Source organism: Narcine bancroftii, chromosome 13, assembly GCF_036971445.1.
Source record: "Narcine bancroftii isolate sNarBan1 chromosome 13, sNarBan1.hap1, whole genome shotgun sequence".
NCBI lineage: Eukaryota > Metazoa > Chordata > Chondrichthyes > Torpediniformes > Narcinidae > Narcine > Narcine bancroftii.
Window position 1 is genome coordinate 58,937,510 of NC_091481.1, and position 13,974 is coordinate 58,951,483.

At 45.6% G+C, this 13,974-nt stretch overlaps 1 protein-coding gene and 1 long non-coding RNA gene across 2 annotated transcripts in view; one reads left to right on the forward strand and one right to left on the reverse strand.

Moving 5' to 3' along the window:
• Positions 1–12,652, reverse strand: LOC138748750 (uncharacterized). Its single transcript, XR_011348234.1, has 3 exons — positions 12,468–12,652; positions 2,636–2,915; positions 1–280 (listed from the first exon to the last, which is right to left on the reverse strand). It is a non-coding gene; the product is annotated as an uncharacterized lncRNA (long non-coding RNA).
• LOC138748749 (voltage-gated potassium channel KCNC1-like) overlaps positions 10,734–13,974 on the forward strand; it is a 117,882-nt gene continuing 114,641 nt past the window's right edge. The window contains exon 1 of the mRNA XM_069909440.1: positions 10,734–11,672. The gene's annotated coding sequence lies outside the window, so the exon portion shown is untranslated. The remainder of the gene's footprint in view (positions 11,673–13,974) is intronic.

Below are 13,974 nucleotides of genomic sequence, written 5' to 3' on the forward strand. Positions count from 1 at the left end.
TTTCCAGATTTTATTCAAGATTAATTGTATACATTTTGATTTCACCATGTAGAAATTACAGAACATTTTATACATGGACCTCTCGTTTCAGGGCACCATAATATTTGGGTCATAACTTCACAGGTGTTTGTGAGTACTCAGGTATGTGTAATTGCTTCATTGGTGCAGGTATAAGAGAGCTAGACTGGCTTCATTGATCACCTTTGGAGTCTGTAATTGCCATTTTTTCAACATGAGGACTAGAGTTGTTCCGATGAAAGTCAAAGATGTCATTATGAGGCTGAAAAACAAGAATAAAACAGTAAGAGACATCGCCCAAATTTAAGGAATACCAAAATCGACAGTTTTAAACATCATTAAGGAGAAGGAGCTCAGTAATCGCAAAGGGACTGGTATTCCAAGGTAAAATCCACGGCTGATGACAGAAGAATTCTCATCATAATGAAGAAAAAATTCCCAAATGCACGTCCGACAGATCAGAAGCACTCTTCGGGAGGCAGGTGTGAATGTGTCAATGACGACTGTCCACAGAAGTCTTCATGAACAGGAATGCAGGGGGTACAGGGCAAGATGCAAACCAAAGGTGGTATGCTTTGGATCTTGGGAAGTTCCTATACCCCACCACACTTTGCTCTGGCCATCACTCTGATGCAGGTTAATTTTAGTCTCATCTGTCCACCAGACCTTTTCCTAGAATTCTGCAGGCTCTTTGAAATAATTCTTGGCAAACATTAATCTGACTATCTGCAGCTAACCAATAATTTGCATCTTGCAGTGCAGCCTCTATTTCTTTTCATGTAGTCTTCTGCCCTGATACTTCTATCTCCTTCCCAACAGGAATAGCTGAAAGGGGTGTGCAGGGTGGTAGGGGTCCTTAACAAATTTGCACGTCCTCTTCAGACAATGGATCACATGGATAAAGGGGGAGGGGAGACCCCTGTGATCCCCTCAGCCGCTCTTGTGAATTGACCTCCGATCCGATGCTTGACGTCAACCACGCCGCAATGCGATGCAGCCACCCAGGAAACTTTCGGTAGAACTCCTAAGGGTGACAGGATGGTGGTCTCACAAGTAGCTCCCTCCTTTCACCAGCGCACACACACCTTACAATTAGTCCTCCAGTGTCATCAATGGCTCGCAGCCTGGAGTGGAGCTCAGGGATGGTCTCAAGGGGGAAAAGGTGAACTTGCCCATGTACTGGGTTTTTAATTGTTTTAAATTTAGACATGCAGCACGGAAATAGACTATTTTGGCCCACGAGCTGCCTAATTACACCCAATTAATCTACTCCCCCTGTATGTTTTTGAATGGTGGGAAGAAGCTGGAACCCCCAGGGAAAACCTATGCAGGCACGGGAAGATTGTACAACCTCCTTATTGTTACACACTAACAACCCTTTTAATTATGTTTGGGAATGAAGGGGTTTTATTAGCACGAGCAAGGAACAGCAATGGGAAATTCACCAGACAATTGCAAATTCAAAATAATAGTTTTTATTAAAATATTAATAACATAACATTTCTTACTTAACTCTAAACTTAACCTCACTATGCGCAATGTGTGTGTATGTAATTCAAAGTCCCACTCTGCAAAGTCCATTTTTAAAAGTTCAGCATAACTTTAATCTTGCTTGAAGGTCTTACATTCTCAGTTCAGAAATAATTATAAAGTGCTTTTAAACATATATCTTCAGGCTTCTTCTACTCACAATCATGTTTTCCACATGAAGAATCTGCTCTCTTCTTAAACACAGTGAATGTGGCAAGTTTCCTCCACAGTGAATTTACAAACCCAGACAAGTGGCCTAACAAGAGAAGCCCCAGCAGAATTTTGCTCTCTTTTCCAGAGACAGCATTAATTCAATTAATTCATTAATTCGATAGCCACTGATTCTGTGTTCCACTTCTTCCAGGACACACAACAAACAGCACCAATTCTGGTTATTGTATCTCAACCCTGTCTTTCACAAGGTTTCAACCCCTGTATGTCACATGGTGTTTGACTTCTGTGAACTCCAAGATGAACTGTTCCAAATATCTGAATTTGGTACTATATTTCTCCAAGTCATGTGACAGTCACATCATGGACGAGGTGAGTCCCGATTCTTGGAAAACACATGACCATCAGTTTTATTTCAACCCAAATTCTGTTCCTTCTTCAAAACCATTCCATATCCATAACAACGTCATTTCTGTTCAAGAGGCTTAAGTGGCTTTGATTAAAAACAGATGGCTTCCCTCAGCAGTTCTTGAATAATTAAGACCCATGAAGCTGTCCCTCCAAGACACATCAACTCTGAGAATGAATACCCTTCTCTGAAAACAATGCTTTTCTATAAATGTGCTGTGACCTGTGTGTGACCCTGTACCAACCCACAGCTAACTTACTAAGAATTACAGATACAATATTTTAACACTATAATTTACTAAGGCATTTTTAAAAAAGTAATATAATTTAACATTAAAGATTAACATAAATCTGTTACATTATAGACCGTGCCTGGTCCACTGGCACTGTAAAGGCTATTAAATTGGTACATCAACCATGCTGGTCCCGTTTTATACTGCAGCCAGTTAGCGGGTAGGCCCATGTGACCTTAGGCAGGGAGGGAGGACCAATTGGAAGGTGTCTTTACCTATGGGTAGGTCTGACCTTGATTTGACCTGCTTCCTGTCTGGGTGGTCAGATGGCTCTAGGTGCCAGCACATGGTAAATTCTTTGTCCTGACCAACTTCCTGTTGAAACTGTTGGATAATCCTCCAGGTTGCATAATGGTGGGGTGGTTAAATGTCAAGGCGGGGAGATTCGGATCACATTGACCCATGGTTACTGCTTGATGCAAATGTTGTTTCCATCAGTTCAAACCGGAAAACTGTCCAGGTTTAGCTGCATGGTGCAATGGATTGCCTTGTTACCTGAGGAGTTGCAAACATAAAACAGTCATCATTTCTGAATATCTGATGCATGGATAACTAGTCATTAAGACCTGGGGAGTTGCAATGCAAAAGAATGCTGTGTTATGTTTTTATATATTTTTTAATTTAATACTTCACTGCAAACCACGTTAGTAACAATATATACAAATATTAATGCTTGCTATGTTTAATGTCAATCTGAGAGGCCTTCATTTAATGTCTCACACAAAAGACATACCGCATATGCAGTATAAAGGACACTGCTGAGTTTCTCCAGCATTGTGTTTTTACTTCAACACGGTGTTTCCAGGGTCTCATGTTTTACTCCTGTCTACTGCAAAACTCTGCAAAATCTCTTCGAGAGAATGTCTACCTTGAAGCAGTTCTCCTTTGGTCTCTGAAGGGATTCTCTCTCGCCACTCCTCACCTGTAATCCCCGTTGCCCTCAAGCTCTATGACCATGTACTCACCCAGATTCACTTCCACAGCCACCCATTTTATCCATACTGTGATGGAATATTTTGGAGATAAGTTGGTAAAATTAGAGTAGGTTACATACATACACACATTTTAAAACAGATCTTATTTGAAATACTGAAGAATTCATATTTTGCAACTTCACAGAAACTATGGAGAATGCTATGCACATTTCACAAGTAGGTGCTAATTGAAATGAATGTCATGAAATGAATAGGCCATTGTCTTGGAGGAGTTAGGTCGCCTGCATTGAACATTTTTACAAGACTTCTGACCTCTCTGCAAAGTGCTCATTCAAAGTCATTGAGAGGTTTGTTTACCTAAAACAACAGATGGGAGCAGAAGACTAATTCCTATTGTTTGCTGGAGAAGGAAGGGTTTTGCAAGTGAGAGAGAGAAGGACATGTGGCTTGGAGTTGGAATCAGAGATGTAGAGAGAGAGAGAGAGAGAGAGAGAGAGAGAGAGAGAGAGAGAGAGAGACTCAGACTGAACGGTGTCAGCCAGGAGAAGCTTGTTGGAACTGAAACAGAAACTCCAGAGTGACGGATGGCTGGAAGTGCTGTCTGTCTGATGTTTCTTTTGGAATAAGTGGAACAGAAAAGAACTCTGTGGTAGCTTGAAAGAGAGAGTTTATCATCTGCAGAGCCATGATGAGGCAAGTTTCATCAGTGAGACATTGAGGTGACTAATGGTGGTACCTCAGTTGTGGAAATCCTGGAACAACAAATCTCTCTCTGCAAACCTACAAGAACCTTCCTGAGTGGTAACCATTTTACCTTTTGAGCACCAAAGCCTGGTGAACTTTATACATGTTAAAATTCTGTGCACAGTATAAGAATTGCCTGCAACCAGTGAACTTGGAAGAAGGATAAGTGAGATTGAACTGTGAACCAAATAACTTTTCTTAAATTTACGCACACACACACACATCACATACACGTGTGCTTAGAATTAGAAGGGGGTTAAGTTGGGTTAGTTAAGTTAATAGTGATAAGTTAAAGTTTGATTCTGTTTTCATATTTAAAGATAATTAAAAACAACTTTTGTTTAAGTAACTACTTGTCTTGGTGAATATCTATTGCTGCTGGGTTTTGAGCTCATAATAATACCTTGATGGAAGGGTTCAAGTCTGAAACAACGGTTATGTATCTACTTTGGCTACATAATGTATACTGCTTGACCTGCTGAGTTTCTCCAGTATTGTGTTTTACATTGCATATCGCACTCTCCCTCTACAATCACTACTGTGTCTGTGCTCATCTCCAAATGTGACTTCAATATTTTAACCTCCTGCCTCAGGTGCAAGGGTACCATCCACTGAGGCATGCCTGACACTGAGTATAGGAGAGCAACTGAAATCTGAGTGCAGCCTGAAAGTGAACCCAGCTGGGACAGCCATGTGTGTGTATATATAGAATATAATACCTATCTGTGAATGAGCAGCAGACAAGAGTCTAATTAGGAGATTGGTACTTTAAATATAGAAAGATCAGGGAATGAGTTACAGGTGGGAATTGCAACACGGTCTTAAGATGGTTTGAGGGCTGAACTGGTTGTTCTTGTAAATATAATGGGCTATGGTGGCATTGTGGTTAAGTTAATGAACCTGAGGCCTGGACTAATTTTGAGGAATATTTAAATCTCTGCCATGGCTGCTGGGAATTCAAATTGACCTTTGTTAAATAAACCCAAATAAAATGCTGGTTTTAATAATGATGATGGGGTAGATTTCAGATCAGATTCCGATTTCTGATTTGACATCACATACAACCCTGAGATTCCTTTTCCTGCAGGCGCGGAAGAATTACCGCTAATTGGTAGTGCAAAAAAAAACTACACTGTGTCGACATGTAAATAAATAGAACTGTAAATAGATAATGAATGTAAACAAAGTGACTGTGCAATTTTAAAAATCAATGAAGTGCTCGAGTCCTTAAATGATTTGTCGTTGAGGAGTCTGATGGTGGAGGGGGAGCAGCTGTTCCTGAACCTGGTGGTGCGAGTCTTGTGGCACCGATACTCTGTTCTCACTGCTGCCATCAGGAGGTATGTGCTGGGGTGGTGTGGACACTCGATGATCGCTGCTGCTCTCGGACAGCAGCGTTCCCTGTAGATGTTTTCGATAGTGGGAGGGTTTTGCCTACGACGTCCTGGGCTGGCTCCACTACCTTTTGGAGGCCTTTACGCTCAGGAGTATTGGTGTTACCATACCAGGTCGTGATGCAGCCGGTCAGCGCACTTTCCACCACACCTCTGTAGAAATTGTAAATGTTCTCTGAAGTAACACATGATGGGAGCCAATATTCAGCCAGCAGGGGGCCTTGGTCAGGCTTTGCTTGTAGCAGCTGCTTGAATAAAGTTTTGTGAAACAGCAATGGCGTCGCCCAGGATGAAGTTGCTCGCTGTTGGAGTGACTCTCTTAAAGTGTCTCCTTATCCCTGCTTGGTCAGATGCTTTATCTTTATGGGTGTATTAACTCTATCAGAATCAGAATGCATTGTCATGAACAAGTCATGAAATTTGGTGTTTTGCATTCATATTATAACCATCTTACAACATTACTATAAATAAAAAAATGAATAATAGTGCAGGAAAAGTGAGGCAGCGTCTTTGATTCATTGATTATTCAGGAATCAGATGGCAGCGGGGAAGAAGCTGTCTTTGTGCCGCTGAGTGCACGTCTTTAGGCTCCTGTTATCTTTTTCCCAGTGGTAGCAGAGTGAAGAGGGCCTGGCCTGGGAGGTGGTGGGGGGGGGGGGGTCTTTGAGGATAGAGGCTGCATTCTTTTTAAGACCGCCTCATGTAGACATCCTCGATAGAGTGAAGTCTGGTGCCTGTGATGTCGCAGGCTGAGTTAACAACCCTCCGGAGTTTATTCTTGTTCTGAGAGTTGGCACCTTCCTATCAGGCTGTGATGCAACCAGCCAGAATGCTCTCCACACCTGTAGAGGTTTATGAGAGTCTTCAGTGACGTACCGAATCCTCTCAGACACCTCACCAAGTATAGCCACTAGTGGGCCTTCTTTGTGATTGCATCAACATGGAGGCTCCAGAACAGATCCTCGGAGACATTGACACCCAGAAATTTGAAGTTCTTGACCCTCTGGATGAGGACTGGGCCGTGTTCCCGTGACTTCCTTCTGAAGTCCACGATCGGCTCCTCGGTTTTGCTAATATTGAGCCGATCTCTCTCCCTCTTGTGCGTTTCCTCATTTCTGTTTCGGATTCTGCCGACAACTGTGCTGTATATTAGTAAGGCTTTATCTTTAAACTTGGGGGAGGGGCTTAATTATCTATAATGTTATTGTTCATCTGTCGGGCGGCTCCGTGGAGTGGGAGGAACCTGCAGATGTAGCGACGGTTAAATGTTTTCAAAGAATGTGACTGAAAATATAGTAAAATGCTTTAAGGTTTATATATTCATGCAAGTGAAGTTTGTTCGGTGTAAGTACAGTACAGTATTTTTTGTCTCTTCTTTTTTAAACTATTTATTCTTATTGTAGCCAGTGGTTCTCAACCCTTTTCCTTCCACTCATATACCACCTTAACTCTTCTTTCTTTCTTCTTTGGCTTGGCATCGCGGACAAAGATTTATGGAGGGGTATGTCCACGTCTGCTGCAGGCTCGTTGGTGACTGACAAGGCACGGTTGCAGCGGTTGCAAGGGAAAATTGGTGGGTTGGGGTTGGGAGTTGGTTTTTTCCTCCTTTGTCTTTTGTCAGTGAGATGGGCTCTGCGGTCTTCTTCAAAGGAGGTTGCTGCCCGGCGAACTGTGAGGCGCCAAGATGCATGGTTGGAGGCGAGATCAGCCTACTGGCGGTGGTCAATGTGGCAGGCACCAAGAGATTTCTTTAAGCAGTCCTTGTACCTCTTCTTTGGTGCACCTCTGTCTCGGTGGCTAGTGGAGAGCTCGCCATAGAACACGATCTTGGGAAGGCGATGGTCCTCCATTCTGGAGATGTGACCCATCCATCGCAGTTGGGTCTTCAGCAGCATGGATTCGATGCTTGCGGACTCTGCCAGCTCGAGTACTTCGATGTTGGTGATGAAGTCATTCCAATGAATGTTGAGGATGGAGTGGAGACAGCGCTGATGGAAGGGTTCTAGGAGCCGTAGGTGATGCTGGAAGAGGACCCATGATTTGGAGCTGAACAGGAGCGTGGGTATGACAACGGCTCTGTACACGCTGATCTTTGTGAGTTTCTTCAGGTGGTTGTTTTTCCAGACTCTTTTGCATAGTCTTCCAAAGGTGCTATTTGCCTTGGCGAGTCTGTTGTCTATCTCATTGTCGATCCTTGCATCTGATGAAATGGTGCAGCCGAGATAGGTAAACTGGTTGACCGTTTTGAGTTTTGTGTGCCCGATGGAGATGTGGGGGGGCTGGTAGTCATGGTGGGGAGCTGGCTGATGGAGGACCTCAGTCTTCTTCAGGCTGACTTCCAGGCCAAACATTTTGGCAGTTTCCGCAAAACAGGACGTCATGCGCTGGAGAGCTGGCTCTGAATGGGCAACTAAAGCGGCATCATCTGCAAAGAGTAGTTCACGGAGAAGTTGCTCTTGTGTCTTGGTGTGAGCTTGCAGGCGCCTCAGATTGAAGAGACTGCCATCCATGTGGTACCGGATGTAAACACCATCTTCATTGTTGAGGTCTTTATTGGCTTGTTTTAGCATCATGCTGAAGAAGATAGTAAAGAGGGTTGGTGTGAGGACGCAGCCTTGCATCACAGTGTTGTCAATGGAGAAGGGTTCGGAGAGCTCATTTCTGTATCTGACCCGACCTTGTTGGTTTTCGTGTAGTTGGATAACCATGTTGAGGAACTTGGGGGGGGGCGGGGAGTATCTGAGGCGCTCTAGTATTTGCCACAGCCCTTTCCTGCTCACAGTGTCAAAGGCTTTGGTGAGGTCAACAAAGGTGATGTAGAGTCCTTTGTTTTGTTTTCTGCACTTTTCTTGGAGCTGTCTGAGGGCAAAGACCATGTCAGTAGTTCCTCTGTTTGCGCGAAAGCCACACTGTGATTCTGGGAGGACATTTTCGGCGACACTAGATATTAGTCTATTAAGGAGAATCCTAGCGAAGATTTTGCCTGCAAATGGAAAGTACCCATGCCATCCTATGTTTCAAATGAGTCAACACCAAAAGCAATATTTATATATTTTATTATTATTAATATGTAAGATCAATCTGTCACACTGTGTACAGTAGGATCCCATAAATTAAAAGATTGAATTTAGGAGCAGGGAGGTTATGCTGCAACTGTACAAGGTACTGGTGAGGCCTCATCTGGAGTTCTGTGTGCAATTCTGGACTCCTTGCCTGAGGAGGCTTGTACTGGCTTTGGAGGCGGTGCAGAGGAGGTTCACCAGGTTGATTCCAGAGATGAGGGGATTGGTCTATGAGGAGAGATTGAGTCATCTGGGACTGTACTTGCTGGAATTTAGAAGGATGAGAAGGGATCTTATAGAAACGTATAGAATTATGAAAGGCCTAGATAAGATAGAGCTAGGTATTGTTTCCATTAGTGGGGGAGACTAGAACTAGGGGACATAGACTAAAGATTTAGTAGATTTAGGATGGAGATGAGGAGGAACTGCTTTTCTCAGAGAGTGGTGAATCTGTTGAATTCTCTACCCATTGAAGCAGGGGAGGCAACCTCAGTAAAAGGTTGGATAGATTTTTACATATGGTAGTTTGGGAATTGAGGGATATGGGGAAAAGGCAGGTAGGTGGAGAGGAGCTGATCATCAGATCAGTCGCGGAGGGGGCTTGACGGGCCAGATGTCCGACTCCTGCTCCTGTCCCTTATGTTCTTGAATAGCAATGCAAAAAATGCTTTTGTGATATAGATTATGGGTTAAATCTGGGCTCTGGGGATAATTCCTCCTGGGGTTATAGATATTTGTCAGGGTATCATGGGTTCTGTGGAGAAAGGCGGGGAGTGGGGCTGAGTGGGAGGATGGAACTGCTCATGATTGCAATGATGGAGCGGATTCGATGGACCAATGGGCCTATTTCTGCTCCAATACCTTGTGAGATCCTACCTTCATCTAGGGGAGCCCACTCGCTCTCAGTTTAACACCTTCTTGAAGGGTCAGCACCTGCATCATATTTAATTTTGATTGAGATATACAGGGTGGTAATAGGTCATTTTGCCCCAAGAGCAAGTGGCACCCAATTTACCTGGTACGTTTTGAACAGTGGGAGCCCCTGGAAGAAAACCCCGATGCGGACATGGAGAGAAGGTGCAAACTCCTTCCAGGCAACGTAGGATTCGAACCCCGGCCCCGATCACTTGCACTGTAAAGGTGTGGGTCGCAGAGTCCTCTGGATCGGGACTCAAACCTACAGCTTTCTACCTCCTGCTCGGAGGGATGGGGAGAGGGTGTGGAACAAAACGATGCTTGGTCTCCATTTGGATCAGAGATCAGGTCTAAGTATTAGGAGCAGGAGTTGGCCATCCGGCCTGTCGAGCCTGGTCCACCATTCAATGAGATCATGACTGATCTCTGGCGATAAGCTCATCCCCACCTACCTGCCTTTTCCCCATATCCCTTAATTCCCTTACTGTGAACATCTATCCAACCTTGTCTTAAATATATTCACTGAGGTTGCCTCCACTGCTTCAATTCCTTCATTCCTTAATTTTCCTTCCAGCTGTCTCTCCGAGCACCAGGCTACTCAACTGTGGTTGGAGTCAAAACAAAAAACCGGAGAAACTCAGCAGGTCAAACCATGTCCTTTATGTAGCAAAGGTAACGAATCAGAACAGGCGTTTCAGGCTTGAGCCCTTGATCAAGGGATGGAAAATGTTGGCAGGCATCTGAACAAAAGAGTGGGTGGGGGGAGAGGGGGAAGGGGTGGTCACAAGGCAGGTGATAGATGGAGAAGGGAGCAGACAACAAGGGAAGGAGGGATGGCTGGTAAAGGGAGGGAGAACTGAAAAATCAGGCGTTGTTCCTCCAATTTGCAGGTGGTCTTGGTTGGACATGGTTGGAGAGTGGGAGCGTGACGCAGAACTGAAATGAGTGGCTACTGGTGCGGACAAAGGAAGGTGCTCAGTGAAGCAAACTCCCATCCTCTCTGATGCAGAGGAGACCAGACTGGAGCAGGTCAGGGGCTTTGCCCACAAATGTGAATGAGTGGGCAGGGGGAAGCTCAGCCTTGTGTCACAACCAGCACCCCTGTCAAAGTCAGTGATGTTTATGACAACGTTGGTCAATGTGTCTGCTATAAACCACATCTGAGACGGCTTTTAATTTGAATAATTGATTTCAAACGTATTAATTTGAATACATAAATATTTAAAATCCACCCATGCAAATCCACTCCCCTCCCAAAGCAAGACGGTTTGCAGTCCATTCGGCCCGTCTGATGCAACCTCAGCCGGGGTTACAGTCAAAACTCCGGTTCCCGCATACCAGCCGCAGAGGGTTGAAATCAGTCCCTGGAAACAATTTTTTCACCCTCCATTGTTTTTTCTCCCCTCATGGGGTGGGGGATTTCAACAGGATTTAAAAGCTGAAATATCCGCTGTTGCATTTTGCCAGTTCAGTGAATTCCTGTTGATACAAGGTAACTTGGAAAGGAATCCATCCATGGATTGCGATCCGTGTTACGTCATTGACTCGCTCTGCCGCAGAATTAGCAGAACTCACGGGCTTCTCTCCCTCCCTCTCTCTCTCCCTCCCTCCCTCTCTCTGGTCCAGACACCACTCGTTCAGCCTCCACTCTTGGAGTTGGCAACATCCTCTTTTGCACTCTCTCATTGTGAGCAAGAGGGAGGGAGGGAGAGAGAGAGAGGGAGAGATTGAGAAAGGACGAGTGTGTTCTGATTGACTGGACGGTACAGCTGAAGGACAAACGTGGGCCAGCCACTATCAACTATACCGCCTCCTCCCCCCCCAAAAAAAACCCAGAGGATTTCTTAGGCATTTTTAGTTTCCCGATGGTGTGGATGTGAGTGAGAGAGAGAGAGAGAGAGTGTGTGAGAGAAGGGGAGAGAGAGATAGTGTGTGTGTGAGAGAGAGAGTGTGTGTGAGAGAGGGCGAGAGAGTGTGTGTGTGAGAGAGAGTGTGTGTGAGAGAGGGCGAGAGAGAGAGAGAGTGTGTGTGAGAGAGGGCGAGAGAGAGAGAGTGTGTGTGTGAGAGAGAGAGTGTGTGTGAGAGAGAGAGAGAGAGAGTGTGTGCCAGCAACCAACAGAGAGAATAATTTCTGTCCCTTCCCAGTGAAGCTGGCGATTTCAACCGACAAGAGAGCATCATTTTGACTCAAATCTTGCCGCTGTAAGTAATCATTCTTTCTGTGCTTTTGTTTATAGATCCGCCGCGCTCTGTATTTATTATAAATGTAATAAGGAGGTGTCAGCCCCACGTCGCGGCGTGGTAACAAATGCAAAATAAACGAAAACGAGATCGGTGCAACCAACACGTTACACCGGTGAAGGAGAGAAGCTGGCTGGGTTGGGGGTTGGGGATGGGGGGGGGGGGGGGTTTGGTAGCCTCTGCCGGTTTCCCGGGGATCCGGCTGCATTCTGGAGCACGGCAGTGCTGTCTAATGCAGGGATGTTTCCCTTCTCCTTCTCTCAACCCCCCTTCCTTCCTTCCTCCCCAGCCGCAGCGAGTGACTTGCACCCCCCCCCCCCCACCATTTCAGTGTTCGTGCAGAGAGACCGACTCAACGCGGGTTATTCCGGGCGACCGTGCGGGTCCCCTTCAGAGCTGCCACTAGATTTGATGTTGGGGGCGTTCGCAGCCTTGTGGATGGTTCCGTTTTATTTTTTTTCTCTCTGCCGGCAAGAGAGAAACTTGCTGTTTGCTCTGGGTTAGCGCGACCATCTGTAGCAGAATTTGGTAAACTGGACATAAACGCGGCCCCGATTCGCAGCCACCGCTTTGCAAAATGTGGAGCTGCGTTTAAAACCAAATCTGGCAGGAGCTCCATTGTAATCTCAGCAAGGATCTTATTGTCTGCCTGTTCTCTGGTTGTATCAATCTGTTCTCATCTCTCTCTGTCGATGTCCCTTCCTGTAGTTACATCCCTATAGTATATCGGACCGGTCCATCTCATTTATTACTCACCATCGATCCGTGCGGATTATTCTCTCTGTTATGTGTATCTAAAATTCTGCTCCTTTTACGTTTCATTCGCCTTTGGTCAGTGAACGGCACCACCGCCCCTGGCAGGAGGATGCAATCACAAGTTTACACAGGCGCTTTCCCATTATCAATGTACCTCCCTCCCCGATTCTTTCAACCTGTGGGGCTCTTCATCCCCTCAATCTGCCCGACCTCTTTCTTTTTTTTCCCTGAGACCTTGATCCCCAGGATGATCGCAGAGCGGCGTCCGAATTACTCTCCAGTCGTTCTTATTTTGTCAGACCCGAAGGCTGCCTGTTACAGGTCGGCCTCTGGCACCTCTGACCCTCTGTCGTCAGGAGATGGGATGTTTTCACCAAAGCAGTGATTTTTGCTGTTGTTGGATAGATAGAATTAAGGGATCTGGGGAAAAGGCAGGTCGGCAGAGTTGAGTCAATGGTCAGATCAGCCATGATCTCACTGAACGGCGGAGTAGGCTCGACGGGCCGGATGGCCGACCCCTGCTCCTATTTCTTCAGGTCAGACACCATACATGTTCAAAATGCAGGGTGTTAAATCCAGACGTCCTGGTCAAATTCATCAGGGTTGACCAGCCTTAGCTGTGCGTTTCTATGGGAGTTCCAGGACTCACAAGGATGCTCAGCTACCTGGTTCTTCAAGTACCTACTGAGACCAGCCAGTGACTGAAGGTACCCAGAGTGCTGGATGTTCTCAACCAGTTAATCTTCCTGGTCAAAGTGTTATCTGAAAAGTACAGAAGGTTCACTTAATCAGATCATACTCGACATGCAGTGATTGCTTAGGTCGGTTGTCATTGGCTGCTTTATATTTGATGTCATAGAGTCAGGGAACTGAGAAGCATGGAAGAATAATGCAGGCCGTGTTCCCCATGTGAGCTCGTCTCGCTTGTCTGCGTTTGGCCCACAGTGTGTGGTGGTATGCGGAGAGAATGTGTTGGCGTGCATTCACACCTAACCAGAGACTGCAGGAAGACAGGCACACACAGAGATAAGCACACGGGCACATGCAAAGACACACACACACACAGATAAGCACACGGGCACATGCAAAGACACACACACACACACAGATAAGCACACGGGCACATGCAAAGACACACACACACAGATATAAGCACACGGGCACATGCAAAGACACACACACAGATAAGCACATGGGCACATGCAAAGACACACACACACACAGATAAGCACACGGGCACATGCAAAGACACACACACACACACAGATAAGCACACGGGCACATGCAAAGACACACACACACAGATATAAGCACACGGGCACATGCAAAGACACACACACACACACAGATAAGCACACGGGCACATGCAAAGACACACACACACAGATAAGCACATGGGCACATGCAAAGACACACACACACACAGATAAGCACACGGGCACATGCAAAGACACACACACACACACAGATAAGCACACGGGCACATGCAAAGACACACACACACAGA